Here is a 16488-nt window from a genome sequence, read left to right as displayed (position 1 = left end):
AGAAATATCAAATATACACCACAGTGTTATGTAATGGCACAATGTACTATACATCCCCAGATGCTACAAATAATTTCTGATGATTTGTAGAAATAGTTACAGCACACCACACAGAGTTATATAGTAGAATATGGTACTACACCCCCCAAAATGATAAGTTTCTGCAGGTTTGTAGAAATACTTAGGTGAGAAAAAATGTCTGCACAAACCCTCAAATTGTTCTTATTCAATTGTCTAGTCGCAAAGTGTAATAATTGTGTTTGTAAAATATATATGTCTTAAGGGGTACAGGTCAACAGGCAATAGATAGACTGGATCAAAAGGTTGGCAAGGTAACAATTTCGGCAGGTAAAAGGTCGACATGGACTTAGGTCGACCGTGTCAAAATGCTGACATGGTCAAAAGGTCGATATACAAATGGTCGACACAGAAGAGGTAGACATGATTTTTCATGATTTTTAGGGTTATGGAGCATACACACGGTCAGATTTGTCAGATGAACGATTGAACGATTTGAATGATTTTACCAAAGTTTTTGAACGATTTGAACAATTTGAACGATTGAACGATTTTTGACTGCATTAAAATGAATGGAATCGTCCAAGTCTGACTGCAAACACATCAGATGTCAGATATCGTTATCTGACAAACGGGAACGCGCATCGTTCATCGTTCAGGCATGTCAGATATGTCAGATTTTCCTTCAGATATGAACGACTGAACGATTTTTAAATCGTTATCGTTCACATCTGAAGGAAAAATCTGACCGTGTGTATGCACCATTAGAGTGAGGGTTAGGTTTAGGGTTAGGCACTTGGAAAAGGGTTCAGTTTAGGTTGCGGAATAGGTGTTGTGTTGGTTAGGGTTAGGCACTAGGGGGAGGGTTAGGCAACATGTGTTAGGGTTAAAATAACCGGGAAAAAAGTGTCCTTTTAACTATGTCGACCGTAGCCCATGTCGACCAATTAACAGTCAACGTTTTAAAAAGAAAATCTATATATATCACCACACGCAGCTGTTCACAATAGTAGCAAACCAAGATAGAGAAACAAATAAAAAATGAACAGCGCTGTGAGTGATAAATTAATAAAATGTGCAAAACAAATAGAAAATTACAATCAGATACAGTTTTATACATATAAAAACATACAATGACCTCTTAAAAATCTAAACCATAAATGCATACAGTGCATGACATTCAAGATTGCATCAATAAATTGAGACAAAACAATCAGCAGGTGTCTAAAAGGCAACAATGGTAGTAAGAAATGTAAATGTTAAAAACATCCACAGCTCCAATGCTAGAAAAAATCATGAGATGTTCGTGGTTAAATATATAACCTAACAGCCCCATCCAGCCGTAGGAAAAAAAACTCTATAGTTAGATACTAACTACTGAGTTTTATTCCTACAGCTGGACGCGGCTGTTAGGTTATATATTTTACCACAAACATCTCATGATTTTTTTTCTACTAACTACAGTTTTTCTTCCTTGCTACAATTGTTGCATTTTAGACACCTGCTGATTGTTTTGTCTCAGTTTATTGATACAATCTTGAATGTCATGCACTGTATTTATGTTTTTTTTTATTTTTATGAGGTCATTGTATTTTTAGATGTATAATAAACTGTATCAAATTGTAATTTTCTATTTGTTTTGGCACATGTTATTAATTTATCACCCACAGTGCTGTTCATTTTTATTTATTTGTTTCTCTACCTATTAACTGTCTATCTATATACTGTACATCTTTTATTCCAAATTCGTCTTAAGGGACGTGCACCTAAGAATAAATTATAGGCAGAAAAAAGGCAACAACAGTATCCTTCTTTGGGACACTCACTTGCCTGATTGGTAAACTAATGCAATAATAACTGCAAGAAATTAATCTAGGGATAAAAAATAGTAATATTAAAATATAGCTTTTAATATTAAATTCTTAAAAATAGTAAGCAAGATTACTATATAGTGAAAATAGTGAAATAGTGTAAAAGCATCTCTCTAAATGTGTAATATTATTCTAAGTTGTACACACATCCAGTACAATAGTGTAGTCCCAATACAATGAATGATTTATTAATATGATCTATATATACTGGGTGACCTAAATAATACTGATCCTTTTGTATTCAGAGAAAATAATACAGGCTATACTGTACTTCATATAGTTGTCAAACAACGTTATGAAGTAAATCTCCTTGCAGGAGATAGTAGAGAAACATATTAAATACTATCTCACGGAAGTATGATAGTCGACAGCTGCAACTTGTGCATATTGTCACAGTCTAACAATAGGTCTCCAATGCTGATGATACAGGGATATGACAATTGTATATAATGTCAAAGCAACAAACATAAGGGGTGTAGTACAGCATCACAAATACTGACTTAAATTCTACAGTAGCAGCTCATAAGTTGCACTGCAGAGGTTAACTTTGTGCCACAAATGTATCAATATGTAGCCAATATTCATGCATGATAAATACATTGCAGCACATTCCTATCATTCAGCCATGCAAATCTCACTGCGATAATACACACTCAAGATGCCCAAACATGGTGCGATATAGTAGCCGATCCTACGGATTGGTATGATATCGCTGCTATATCGTACCATGTGTGGGCATGATATCGGCCAGTGCGCGCTCCTGTGGTATCGTACATCGCACCTCCAGACAGCCGACCCTAGGCATAGGCAAACTAAGCAAATGCCTAGGGGCATCCAGCCCGCTTGGGCCAGCTGTCGGCAGAGGTCTGGGGCAGGCACTTAGGCACGGGGCACCTGCTGCCGGCTGGGGCAGCTGCTACGGCTGCTGCGCTGCATCCACTGTTTGCTGCTGCCGGGCCAGATCGGAGCTGTCAGTTGAGCTCCGATCGGACTCGGCAGCAGCAAACAGTGAGCTGCCAGGCAGCAGTGGAAGAGCCGTCAGAGGTTGCAGGGGTAGGGCACCTGGACAGCGGGGCTCTGCTACTGGTTAGGCGGCCACGATCGGTGCTCTCAGCTTTGATTGGGTTGCAGCAGGCAGCTCACAGCCAGCAACAGCGGGCTGCCACTATGAGCGAAAGTAGGTCCAGGAAGCCTGGAGCAGAGATTCTGCACAGTGGGCACTGGGTATCAACAAAAATGACCGCTGGTCTCTTGACGAGGGCTGCTGCACAAGCCTAGCCTCAGCAGCTTCTCCTCCCATGGGCCTGTGCGGAGTTGAGCAGGCTGAGCCTGCACTGGCTCCCTGCAGCCTGCCAGCGTCACCCTACAAAGCCACCCCCTCAAAGCACAGTGAGGAGGATTCAGCAGGAGCCGCACAGTAAGTGACTGTGTTATAAAAATGTTTTGATTAAAAACAGCTCAGCATGTAGTGAGGGTTGCTGAGCTGACTGCTGTGAGGGGTGCTGGTCCTGTGTGTTAGCCGGCTGAGGGGTGATTGGTCATGGGTGTTGGGTGTGCCTGTGATCTGTGCTGCTGGGTGAGGGGTGCTTTGGTGAGAGAGGACAATGGGGTTCTGTATGAGGGGTGCTGTGCTGGGTCAGGATTGCTGGATGGGGATTGCTGTGTGGGAGAGGGGAGATAGGTGTTGTTGGCTGCCTCTGTGATCTGTGATGCTGGGTGATGGGTGCTGGGTCAGAGGCGGAAGTAGCGTGAGTACAGCCGGTACACTGCACCGACCTGGGCCTGCCACAATGAAGGGGCCCACAGCAGGCAGCAGTATAATGAGTCTGGCTGACACATTTTATGCCATTCACCTCTGATCCGTGGGCCTAACAAAGGAGGATGCCTGGCTAGTTGTATATTTTGTGCTTTTAGGACGTGTTTGGTTTATGGCTTATCTTTTATTGTTAACCAATGTGTTATTTTTGGTGTCTGTGTATAGACACTAAGCTTGGTGGTGAGATTATCTGCTAGGGGCACCAACAAAAATCTTGCCTGGGGTATCAAATTGCTTAGGGCCAGCTCTGCCTCCAGATCTTGCTGCATGTTCACTTGATCTGGGGATGCGATGTAAGATCATATATGCCTACTCTTCCGGGAAAAGTGGGAGGCTCACGATTTTTCGGGTAATCCCCTGCACCCCCGGAAGAGTAGGCATATCTCCTGCATCCCGCCCACTTCCTAGTGAAGTGGGCAGGATGGGGAGATTTTACTTGGAATTTTCGGGTGCATACGGAAGGGGCGGGGCTAAATGGTGTACATCGCGTCATTTATACCCGTCCCCTCCTCCCATCTGTAAGGGGACGAGGCCTAAAGCCGTCTATCAGCTGGCCCCATCCCTCAAAGAGGAGAGCAGCAGGTCCCCTACTGCTGCTCCCGAAAAGCTGCCCAGGAATGTCAGCAAGTATGTGCAAGATCCCATGCAGCGCTATGTCGGTGGGGGAGGGGGTGCCGGCATATCGGGCGGTTGGCCACACGATCGCTCCGTGTGTGGGGACCGCCCAATATGTCGGCCTTCGGGTCGCATATCGCGTCACAAGGTGCATATCTCACCGTGTATGGGCAGCATTAGAGATTTGGCAATGTTAGATACCCTACATTTGGTGGCACTCAACAGAAGCGTTGCCCCTTTATTCTGCCCTATTAGTATTCTATTAAAGATGGTTTCCTCTCTGGCATTGAGTAGGGTAGCACTGAGCCTACATTAATGGTCACTGTGATGCATAAACATTAATCATTGTGCCATATTGAGAACATTATTAGAGATAAAGTGCACAGTAAAACAGAGGACAAGCTGAGCAGCATGTGCTGCAGTCTACCCGACACATTTCAGCTTAATCCTTTGTAGAAATATTAATGCACAGTGTTATGACCCATAACATAACCCACACCACAGAAGCTGCAGAAATATGCCCCCAGAACCATCAGGTAATACAATGGTAATAATGAAATGAATATACACCCCCATAGAGTGCTAGATAATAATTAGGTAAAATAGCAGCTTAATAGACTCTTAAATATAACTTTAACAAAAAACAACTAAAAAATATAGTTTAGAATAATTAAAATGTCACCAAAAGCGCTGTTCACCATATACATGTCCAAACTTATGTTTGCAATAGAAAGTAATCACCCTGTTTGAGATGAAAGTTCTGTCCAGATTTTTCCTAGATAAAACTTGTTGTCCAGAGAGTAATAATTCCACAATTTGTAGGGATATTGATTTATACTCCAATGGCTAGGTATTCAATCTGAAAGACATACATTGTATCTCCCACTTTCCATATCATGTGGAAAGGAGTTGGGCCGATACACAAAACAAAGTGCTAGAGCAGAGACCTTTTTTCCAAGGGTAAAGTTTAATATAAAAACAGTGCACTCACAATGTAACAATATACCCAAGCATGTAATATACTCTTTCTCCAGTTATTATGAGGGTCAGGGGTTCGCCTACCCAGGCTCCAGGTGGAATTTGGACCAAAGCCACACAAATTCCGGATATCATGCGTCCTTTACCAAGTGGTAATCCCCAAAGTCCCATATAACGGTACCGGTTAAAGTCCACACACGGCTTAACGCGTTTCAGACACCTAAGTGTCCTTCTTCAGAAGCATATGTGTGTCAAGTAAAACATCTCTACCTTAAATACTCCAACTAATACAATGAATTGAACTCAGCTGCTAACAATGTTTGTACATGTATATGGTGAACAGCGCTTTTGGTGGCATTTTAATTATTATATAGCCCCATAGAGTGCCAAACTATTTCTGGAGCTTTAGCTCTGAGCCTCTAACTCCAACATCTGCTTTCTAACAATGTTAGTAGGTAATGGCAGTAACTCTGGCGCCAGATACATGTAACAACCACAGCCAATAAGAATCAGCATGATTCTTTTTGGCTGTTGCTGTCACATATGACAACCGTCAGAGTATTCAGAACAGTAAGCAAATAAGAATCAGCTTGATTCTTATTGGCTGTTGCACGTAGTCTTCAGCAGTGGGCAGCTAAGTGTGATCTACCAGTCGAGTGGTCATGATCTACCGGCAGATTGTGATCAACGCTTTGGACACCCCTGCCATAGATGCCCAGGGATATTTCAAAACCCTCATTTAGTCTATTGGGTTCTGAGCTGTTTAACTGATGAATCCAATATATTTCTCTTAATTTGATGTCCAGATCTACACCTCTTTCCCACAGGGTTCCAACAAACTGAAAAATCATTTGTCCTCAAACATTTTTTAAATCACCACTTTCTACCCCCAGTTAATTACTTTTTAAGGCTATTGAATATGTAGCTCATTATTTTATTACAACTGCCTGGTCTGCAGTTAGCTCCCGAGACTTAAGGGCTGCATTGTATTGCCACCGAATATTTGGGAACTTCACTGTGCAGCTTGTTTAACCACCAAAAAGTTGGTAGTCAGCATTGTAAAGCCACCAGAGATTTGGAGATATGTTTTCTATTGTGCTATCTAGAATAGTGTCTGAGTTGTTTAATGATAATGAGTATACACCGTGTAGTATATATTGGTCAATAAGATGCTCTCATTGTATATCAGTTACTATATTATGTTATTAGTGAGGGCTCTATTAATTGGTCAGTAGAATATTCTCTGATTTGTTTCTAATTGTTCAATAGAATGTTAGATGTTTTATATTTGAATTAAAAGAATGATTTCTGTATTGCATATTAGTACTTTTTACATAAAACTCACTAGATTTGTTTTGTGCATCATTGCTCTTTATATTATATAGCAATCCCTAGAATGCCTCTATTACTATAGAGGTCAGTAGAACGTTCTATATATTGAATACAAAATAGAATGCTCTCTATACTCAATATAATCTTGGATGCTCTCTGTATTGTGTATTAAGGGGGCTATTTTTCATAAATAAAATGTAATGTTACATTGGCCAGACAATGTACTCTTTATTGTACAGAGGTCATTAAAATGTTATCTATGTTGTAGGAGAGTGACTAAAATGCATTGCTGGATTATGCAAGTGTGGATGAACCTAGAATGTGCACTGCATTGTACATCAATCACTAGAAAGTATTTCATCTTATACAGAATCCAATAGAGTAGTATCTGCATTAAGTACTACTTTTGTTACCTTTGTTTTCTCTTGAAATGGGTGCATTTTATAAGTCAATTTGACTAGACTGCCCAACTTCTAAGCTGCACAACCTCAGAATTATAAATGGGGTGGTCAAAACCAAAAATGTATCCCTACCAAGCACTTGCCTCAGTGCTAAAAATATTGTTAATGCTACAGATTGTAGAAAATGTTGGTACATAGCCTGACTGAGTGACCACTCTTGTAAAAAGTAAGATAGTTATAATACCCAATAAAAGAGTTATAATATCCTATCTAAATGTCATATAATTTAGGAGAGTCTATTGTTTCTCTATGCATTTGATTGTAACTTCAATACAAATGTGGTTCTCAAAAAAATTCCACATTTAGAAGTAAATTAGTTTCCTAATAGATTGCGAGCTCTTGTGAGCAAAACACTCACACTCCTATGTAATATTTATGTATTGTAACATTGGGAAATATTTAAGAGTAATAATAATAATTGTAATAATAATAAGCTCACTATTCTGATCCTTGAAGAGGATTTAGCCTTCCCTCAGCTCATTTACTCAGGCATTGATATTTTCGTTCATTTTTTGCATAGTTATTTCAGTTTCCTGAAATTAGCAAAAGTTTCATGAAATTAGCAAAGCTTTCACTCATAATTAGTATCTTGCTCAGTACTGTGAATGGTGATGTGTCTGATTGATCCATCTCTTGCTTTAGCAGCTGAAGTTTTTCATTCACATAACTAAACTGCACATTAAAAAGCTTGATTTAAAAAATAGAAAGAAACATATGCAAATAATTATTTTGTATCTGGTGTAAATGAGCCTTTACCCTGTGTTTTATATTCTTCTATCCAATCTAATGAATTAATATTCAGGTAATTTAGACTAGATATGGTGCTCAGCTTGTGAGTCAGGATCCCTATAGCGACTTTGGGGGTCCTGTGATAGGCACATATGCAATCCCTTTTACTGGGAACCACCTATTTTGGCTTTCCCAAAAAATGTCACGCTGATACCTCACATTCAAACTAATAAAACACCAATCAAGTAAATAAAAAATCTCTCCAATAACTACTTGTCCCGATTCCCTACCCCTGTTTGTCTTTAATAAGAGGGCTCCATAGCTCAGTTAGCATCTGTGGAAAAGACCCGGTGAAGGGACTGAGAAGGGCTCAGTTAAAAAAAAAAAAAATCTATTTAAAAATCCAAAGTGCTCTATCAATTTGGGTATTGCCAAAATTACCAGAATTACTTTTGTGAAGGTTCTCCTGAGCTGGGTAGCGTGAATGGCAAGACCTTGTGCTGAAAACATTTGTAGTATATAAAATATTTCATATATCTTATAAGATATCAATACTTAACATATGAAAGTATATATCCTGCAAGTTTATTTTGGTCATCCAGTCTCCTGAGTAAATGACTTGTGCAATGAACTGGAGTGATTCCATCATGTTATTTGGAGAAAGAAATCCAAGTCCATTCCCTGATATTATCTTTATTTGAATATGGGAGAATAGATGCCCACTCAGAACAGTCTCTGCTGAGCTTCTCTATTACGTTTGACAAGAAGATCCTGACTTTCCTCAAATATCCATCCTCTCTCTTGCAGAATATCCTATTTCACCAGGGTCGTCTTGGTAAGTCCTCTGCTTGCTGAGTTGGCAGTGCCATGTTGCGATATTTGCCTTGTTAGTCATTAATAACTGTATTACTTCATCACCTGCATGAATGACGCTCTCATCTAAGGGGAGATGTACAGTGTCTTGGAGAAAGATAAAGTAGAGAGAGATAAAGTACCAACCAATCAGCTCCTAACTCATGTTACAGGCTGTGTTTGAAAATTGGCAGTTAGCAGCTGATTGGTGGATACTTTATCTCTCTTCACTTACTCTTGCTGCAAGTCTTAGCACATCTAACCCCTAGTCACAACAAAAATGGTAACTGTGCAAACTAACTGGTTGAAGAGTAATGGCAATTTTGAGAGAATTGTTTTACTCTTGGGGGGGGAGGGGGAAAGCTTCCTGTTTCGCCTCTTCACCGAGGCGAAGCAGGAAGCACCAACGATGTATTAACATCTCATCGGCCGGAGCAGGGGAGTGATAACTCCCCCCTCTGGGGATCCCTGCTTGAGTGTACACAACGATTCAGCCTAGTGCTGATGCGCTGTGTCTAAGTTCCAGCCGACTCCACTGAGCATGCGCGGGATCTTGCAAGTATCGCAAGATCCCGCGAGCAGCCCTGAAGCCGGGAGCCCCTGCAGCAGGGACAGCGCTGTCCCTGCTGTGGGGATAGGGCATCGCCAGGCTGCAGCTGTCGATAGCAACAGCTGCAGCGTGCGGAACGATCAGGCGAACTGACCATTCTTGCATAGCCCAAACTATTGGCACTGCTATCTTGTAGATAGTAGCGCCGATAGTGACATAACGTGCGCTGATGCCGCTTTGGCGCTTCATACATCTCCCCTTTGATCTCCTCTGGTAATGGTCTACAGTCCCTTAAAATTATCTTGTAAGTTCCAACTAGAGAGATAGTATATGTTCAGAATTATAATGAGCAATCTCTCATCACTATTCAATACTGAAAACTGAGTAGATGGGCGACATGATAACTTCTAACTACCCCTGGTGGAAGGTTAACATTTATCAGAAATATCCCAAGTAGTTTTGATCTTTTCCTCCAGAAACTGCATATTTTTAGCAGGACAAAGCCACTAGAACAGACGTTCACATATCAGCATAGAATCCGTATATTATCCACTGATCATAGAGGAGTTAATGCACATATTAGTGTTCTCTTATGTCAGTGCCAGGTCAGTCAGTTACAGGATACAAGATGATGGAAAGCGCTTTACTGGGCATGCACCTGACAGCTGTCACAATTTACTGCACACCTGGTTGATCCCGTCATAGAGGGTCTCTTCAAAGCAGCATGGCAATCAGTGCTCACGTGTTCAATAACAAGGAGAAAGGGTGAAAGTGTGAAGGGTGTTGTGGAAAGGGAGCCAAAGATTGTCCTCATGTGAGGTGCAGGATAAAGAGACTGATGAACAATGGATTTCTGGAACATAGGGGAAAGTTTATCTTTTTCCTGTCAAGTGCCAAACAAAGTGGGATTACCTCTTGGCATAAGAACACAATGGTCAGCGCGTGTAAAATAAGTTATTTAGGGCAGTATGCACATATTTGGAAAGAAAAATACAAACCAAAAGCTGCAGTAGTATAGAAAATACAGTATCTTAACAAGAGAAGTAAATATGAAAGAGCTGAGAAAGTTTGAGAGGAGCCCAATTATGTCAGAAGCACAGTGCAGTCATTCTACTGAGAATATATGAAAGGCATGTGTCAAGGACCCAATAAATGTTTCATTTGGTGTATGGTGTCGGTCTCTTAACAGATTGCAACAGAGAACTGAAGAATTGAGACTGAACTAATTAAGTGCGAATGGATAACCGTAAATGAGACTACACATCAGCTCTTGTATCACAGCTTTTCTTCCACATTAGGAAATAAATACTTCACAATAAGGGAAACTAAAACAACAGAGCTCAAACTTAAAATACATGGGGGGGGGACGGGGGGCACACTTTATTTAGTGACCGTTTGCATTGTGGTTCTAAAACACCACACATTGGATTAATGATAAAGATATAAACTGCAGGATCTAGTATTCTGTGGCGTGGCACCTAACAAACTAAACTCATCTGATATGTGGCAGCTTGCAAACACCTAAACCCAAGTGGTTCAGGCCAAACTGCACGGTAAAACCCAGAGCCGTAGGCTTTTTGGCGCCCTGGGCCAGAAAGAGCTTTGGCACCCCCCTCCTATTTTCTAGAGCTACTTGTAGTGTATATGCAGTGACGGGGAGATCCATGAATGTACCTGTGCCGGTAGATGAACTCACTGGCAAAGGTACTTGAGGTACACTGGTAACACCAGATGTGACTAAAGGTGCTTGAGGAGGTGCTCAAATGGAGGGGTAGTCAGCTAGGGAGGAGATAGGGGAGGCCAGGAGATACCAGAAATAAAAGTAAAAGGAAGCTACAAGTGAGAATGTTATAAACAGAAAATTGACTGGTCCGAACAGTGCCCCCTGCCCAACGGTTCCCTGTGCTAGGGCACGTCGCACCACCCTAGTTACGGCCCTGGTAGAACCAGATGTAAAACTTCTATTTTCCACAAGCCCAGTGCTGCTGTACTAAGCATCAGAGTGAACCTGAAAAAATGATGGGACCCCCCACACCCAGAGAGTAAATACCCAATGCAGAGTACACTATGGATACATAACAGTTCTGATAACATAGCAGAATGGAATGTGTGTGGTAACACAATCAAAAAGTAAACTCATGCTATATCAAGAATAAAATATAACATTTCTGAGGCGTATTTGTACTGGATACAAAAAACTAAAATAAGAATGACACACAATTATACTTCCATCACACCCCTGGGCCCTATTTCTTTACGGTAAACAAACATTTCAACATGTTCTACTTAAAAAAACTAGGGGTGAGCGGGTTCGGATTTCTGAAATCCGAACCCCCCCGAGCCCCCCCGATCCGAGTCCGATCCGAATCAGGCTCGACTTTTCCCGCCTGACTCGGATCTGAAATCGAGGCAAAACGTCATCATCCCGCCTTCCGAGTCTCGCGGGTTTTGGATCCTATATAAGGTACCCACGTCGGCGCCATTTTCTCACTCGGCTGTGGACAGTGAAGAGGGAGGGTGGGAGTTAGGGCTGTGTAGTGTAGTGTAGTGTAGTGCTGCTGTTGTCCACTACTTCAAAGTCCATAGGGGCTGGCTGTGTTGTGCTGTGCTGCTGTTGTTAATAGGGGCTGTGTCCACTACTTCAAAGTCCATAGGGGCTGGCTGGACTGTGTTGTGCAGTCAGTTCTCCATAGGGGCTGTGTCCACTCCAAAGTCCTGTGCAGTGTCCCAGTCCTAAAGAGGTGCTGTAGTGTTGTCCAGGGGGTGCTCTGTCCATCAGGGGTGCTCCCCCCAAGTGCTAAAAAAATAATATATTTTCTGTGTTTGTGAATTGTGTGCGCAGTAGCCGCACGTGCATCAACAAAGTAGTGCCAAGCGTGCGCCTGTGTCATAAGTAAAGGGCCGGCTGGCTTGACCGTTAAAGGGTGCTGTAACCCCCAAAGTACACTCCAGTCCAAACCGAAAAAAAATTATTTTCTGTGTTTGTGAATTGTGTGCGCAGTAGCCGCACGTGCATCAACAAAGTAGTGCCAAGTGTGCGCCTGTGTCATAAGTAAAGGGCCGGCTGGCTTGACCGTTAAAGGGTGCTGTAACCCCCAAAGTACACTCCAGTCCAAACCAAAAAAAAATTATTTTCTGTGTTTGTGAATTGTGTGCGCAGTAGCCGCACGTGCATCAACAAAGTAGTGCCAAGCGTGCGCCTGTGTCATAAGTAAAGGGCCGGCTGGCTTGACCGTTAAAGGGTGCTGTAACCCCCAAAGTACACTCCAGTCCAAACCGAAAAAAAATTATTTTCTGTGTTTGTGAATTGTGTGCGCAGTAGCCGCACGTGCATCAACAAAGTAGTGCCAAGTGTGCGCCTGTGTCATAAGTAAAGGGCCGGCTGGCTTGACCGTTAAAGGGTGCTGTAACCCCCAAAGTACACTCCAGTCCAAACCAAAAAAAAATTTATTTTCTGTGTTTGTGAATTGTGTGCGCAGTAGCCGCACGTGCATCAACAAAGTAGTGCCAAGCGTGCGCCTGTGTCATAAGTAAAGGGCCGGCTGGCTTGACCGTTAAAGGGTGCTGTAACCCCCGAAAGTACACTCCAGTCCAAACCAAAAAAAAATTTATTTTCTGTGTTTGTGAATTGTGTGCGCAGTAGCCGCACGTGCATCAACAAAGTAGTGCCAAGCGTGCGCCTGTGTCATAAGTAAAGGGCCGGCTGGCTTGACCGTTAAAGGGTGCTGTAACCCCCAAAGTACACTCCAGTCCAAACCGAAAAAAAATTATTTTCTGTGTTTGTGAATTGTGTGCGCAGTAGCCGCACGTGCATCAACAAAGTAGTGCCAAGCGTGCGCCTGTGTCATAAGTAAAGGGCCGGCTGGCTTGACCGTTAAAGGGTTCTGTAACCCCCAAAGTACACTCCAAACCAAAAAAATATATATTTTCTGTGTTTGTGACTTGTGTGCACTGTGGCTGCACGTGCATCAACAAAGGAGCAGCGCCAAGCGTGCGCCTGTGTCCCATAAGTAAAGAGCCGGCTGGCTCATTTCTTAAAGGGTGGTGTAACCCACAAAGTGCACTACTCTCCAGCAAAAATAAAAAAATATTTTCTGTGTTTGTGTGCGCTTTAGCCGCACGTATATATATCAATATAACATAAATGGAGGACCAAACTTTCTCTGATAAAAATAAAATAGGGAAAGATCAAGAACCACTTCCTACTAGTGCTGTTGCTGCTGCTGGGAGTTGTTCATCATCCCAGAGAGGAAGTAGGAACATCACTACTTTTACTAAACAATTGACCCTCCAACAGTCCCTAGCGATGAGGATGAAGTACGACAGCAGTCATCCTGAAGCAAAACGTATAACTGAGGCCTTGACTGCTATGTTGGTGTTAGACGTGCGTCCGGTATCCGACATTAGTGCAGTGGGATTTAGACAATTGATGGAGGTAGTGTGTCCTCGGTTCCAAATCCCGTCTAGATTCCACCTGCATCCTCAAAGCAGCAGCGACAAGCGTGCGTCTGTCTGTTAAAGGGTGGTGACACCCTCAAAGTGTGCTACACAAACAATTAAAATATTGTTCTTTTTTTTTCGGTCTTTGTGAAATGTGTGGGCTGTAGCCGCACCTGCATCCTTAAAGCAGCAGCGACAAGCGTGCGTCTGTCTGTTAAAGGGTGGTGACACCCTCAAAGTGTGCTACACAAACAATTAAAATATTGTTCTTTTTTTTTCTGTCTTTGTGAATTGTGTGGGCTGTAGCCGCACTTGCATCCTCAAAGCAGCAGCGACAAGCGTGCGTCTGTCTGTTAAAGGGTGTTGTAACTCTCAAAGTGCTCCAAAAAATCAAAAAAATTTTTTTAATGTGTTTGTGACTTGTGTGCGATGTAGCCACACTTGCATCCTCAAAGCAGCAGCGACAAGCGTGCGTCTGTCTGTTAAAGGGTGGTGACACCCTCAAAGTGTGCTACACAAACAATTAAAATATTGTTATTTTTTCTGTCTTTGTGAATTGTGTGGGCTGTAGCCGCACCTGCATCCTTAAAGCAGCTGCGACAAGCGTGCGTCTGTCTGTTAAAGGGTGGTGACACCCTCAAAGTGTGCTACACAAACAATTAAAATATTGTTATTTTTTTTTCGGTCTTTGTGAAATGTGTGGGCTGTAGCCGCACCTGCATCCTTAAAGCAGCAGCGACAAGCGTGCGTCTGTCTGTTAAAGGGTGGTGACACCCTCAAAGTATGCTACACAAACAATAAAAATATTCTTCTTCTTTTATCTGTCTATGTGAATTGTGTGGGCTGTAGCCGCACCTGCATCCTTAAAGCAGCAGCGACAAGCGTGCGTCTGTCTGTTAAAGGGTGGTGACACCCTCAAAGTGTGCTACACAAACAATAAAAATATTCTTCTTTTTTCTGTCTTTGTGAATTGTGTGGGCTGTAGCCGCACTTGCATCCTCAAAGCAGCAGCGACAAGCGTGCGTCTGTCTGTTAGAGGGTGGTGTAACCCTCAAAGTGTGCTCCACAAACAATAAAAATATTCTTTTTTTTTTTCTGTCTTTGTGAATTGTGTGGGCTGTAGCCGCACTTGAATCCTCAAAGCAGCAGCGACAAGCGTGCGTCTGTCTGTTAAAGGATTACATCGGTGACAGCATCCAAGTAGGCATGTCAGACAGTCCGTACCTGTACTGGCAGGAAAAAGAAGCAATTTGGAGGTCCCTGTACAAACTGGCTCTATTTTACCTGAGTTGCCCCCCCTCCAGTGTGTACTCCGAAAGAGTGTTTAGTGCAGCCGGGAACCTTGTTAGCGAAAGGCGTAGGAGGTTGCTTCCACAAAATGTGGAGAAGATGATGTTCATAAAATGAATGATCAACTCTTCCAGGGAGACCAGCCTCCAGAACGTACAGAGGGACCTGTGGTTCCAGCAGGGACGAATTAATACTCTGTGAGGATGAGGATGTACATAACACTGAAGAGGGTGAGGAATCTGTGGATGAGGAGGATGAGGACGACTTCTTGCCTCCGTAGAGCCAGTTTGTGCAGGGACAGATTAATTGCCAGCTTGTTTTGTGGGGGCCCAAACGAACCAATCATTTCAGCCACAGTTGTGTGGCAGACCCTGGCGCTGAAATGATTGGTTTGTTAAAGTGTGCATGTCCTGTTTATACAACATAAGGGTGGGTGGGAGGGCCCAAGGACAATTCCATCTTGCACCTCTTTTTTTTCTTTGCATTATGTACAGTTTGGGGCCTAGTTTTTCAATGCCATCCTGTCTGCCACTGCAGTTTCACGCCTAGATGGGTCACGTGTTTGTGCCGCCCACTCGTGTCGCTTAGCATAGTCATCCAGCTACCTCGGTGCAACCTTTTGGACATAAAAACACTATTGTGAGGTGTGAGGTATTCAGAATAGACTGGAAATGAGTGGAAATTAAGGTTATTGAGGTTAATAATAGCATAGGAGCAGAAAAACCTACAAATTCTGTGATTTTAGCTGTTTTTATGCTTTTTAAAAAAAAAATACAGATCCAAAACACAAAACCCAGAACCCAAAACACGGAAGGGTGGTTTTGGCAAAACCAATCCAGATCCAAAACACGAAGAAAGATCCAGATCCAAAACCAAAACACAAAACACGAAAAGTGGCCGGTGCACACCCCTAAAAAAAACACACACAAAAAACAATGTTTATCTGTTTAACTCTATTATTGTGTTGTGTTAAAAATTTAGTCAAAGGTCAAAACAAAACAATATGACCGTCATGTCAGAATTCAGTCAGGTTGTTTTTAAATAAATGATAAAAAAATACCAACTTTTTTTTAATGTATTGTTTTATGTAAAGAGTGTTACCTTCTAAAAGTTTATTTGTTTAATAACAAAACTGTAGGGAATAAAAAAATTACCCTCAAAGTTCTTAAATGCTAATTGTGAGGTACATTTTCACCATAGGCTTTATTATACATTATGTACCCATGTCATGCAGTTGAGCACGATCCCATGTACATTACACAAATAGAAGGACAGCTTTCCACTACAAACATATTGTAAAGTATTTCACTAAACTACTAGAGGAGTAGCAGCAGACAATATGCTCATTATGTTATGCTACGTACACACCTGACAGATACTGTATGAGGAATTATTCACTTTATGTGAGCTGAAACTATCCTGAGAACATACGTACAATGTCACACCACTCAATTATCTGTTCCTAACTGTTAACTTATGTCCTAAAGATCATCAAAGGTGACGTTCTTAAATGATCGATATTGGACAGAACACGTA

The 16488-nt window shown here is 42.1% G+C and overlaps 1 protein-coding gene across 2 annotated transcripts in view; it reads right to left on the bottom strand.

Annotated features, from left to right (window-relative positions):
• CHST11 (carbohydrate sulfotransferase 11) overlaps positions 1 to 16488 on the bottom strand; it is a 291985-nt gene that overhangs the window by 130910 nt on the left and 144587 nt on the right. The gene's annotated exons all lie outside the window — the stretch shown is intronic.

This window comes from Taudactylus pleione, unplaced genomic scaffold, assembly GCF_031769625.1.
Source record: "Taudactylus pleione unplaced genomic scaffold, aTauple2 ptg000040l, whole genome shotgun sequence".
Lineage (NCBI taxonomy): Eukaryota > Metazoa > Chordata > Amphibia > Anura > Myobatrachidae > Taudactylus > Taudactylus pleione.
Note: the sequence above shows the minus strand (reverse complement) of the source record. Positions and strands in the feature narration are given on the sequence as shown.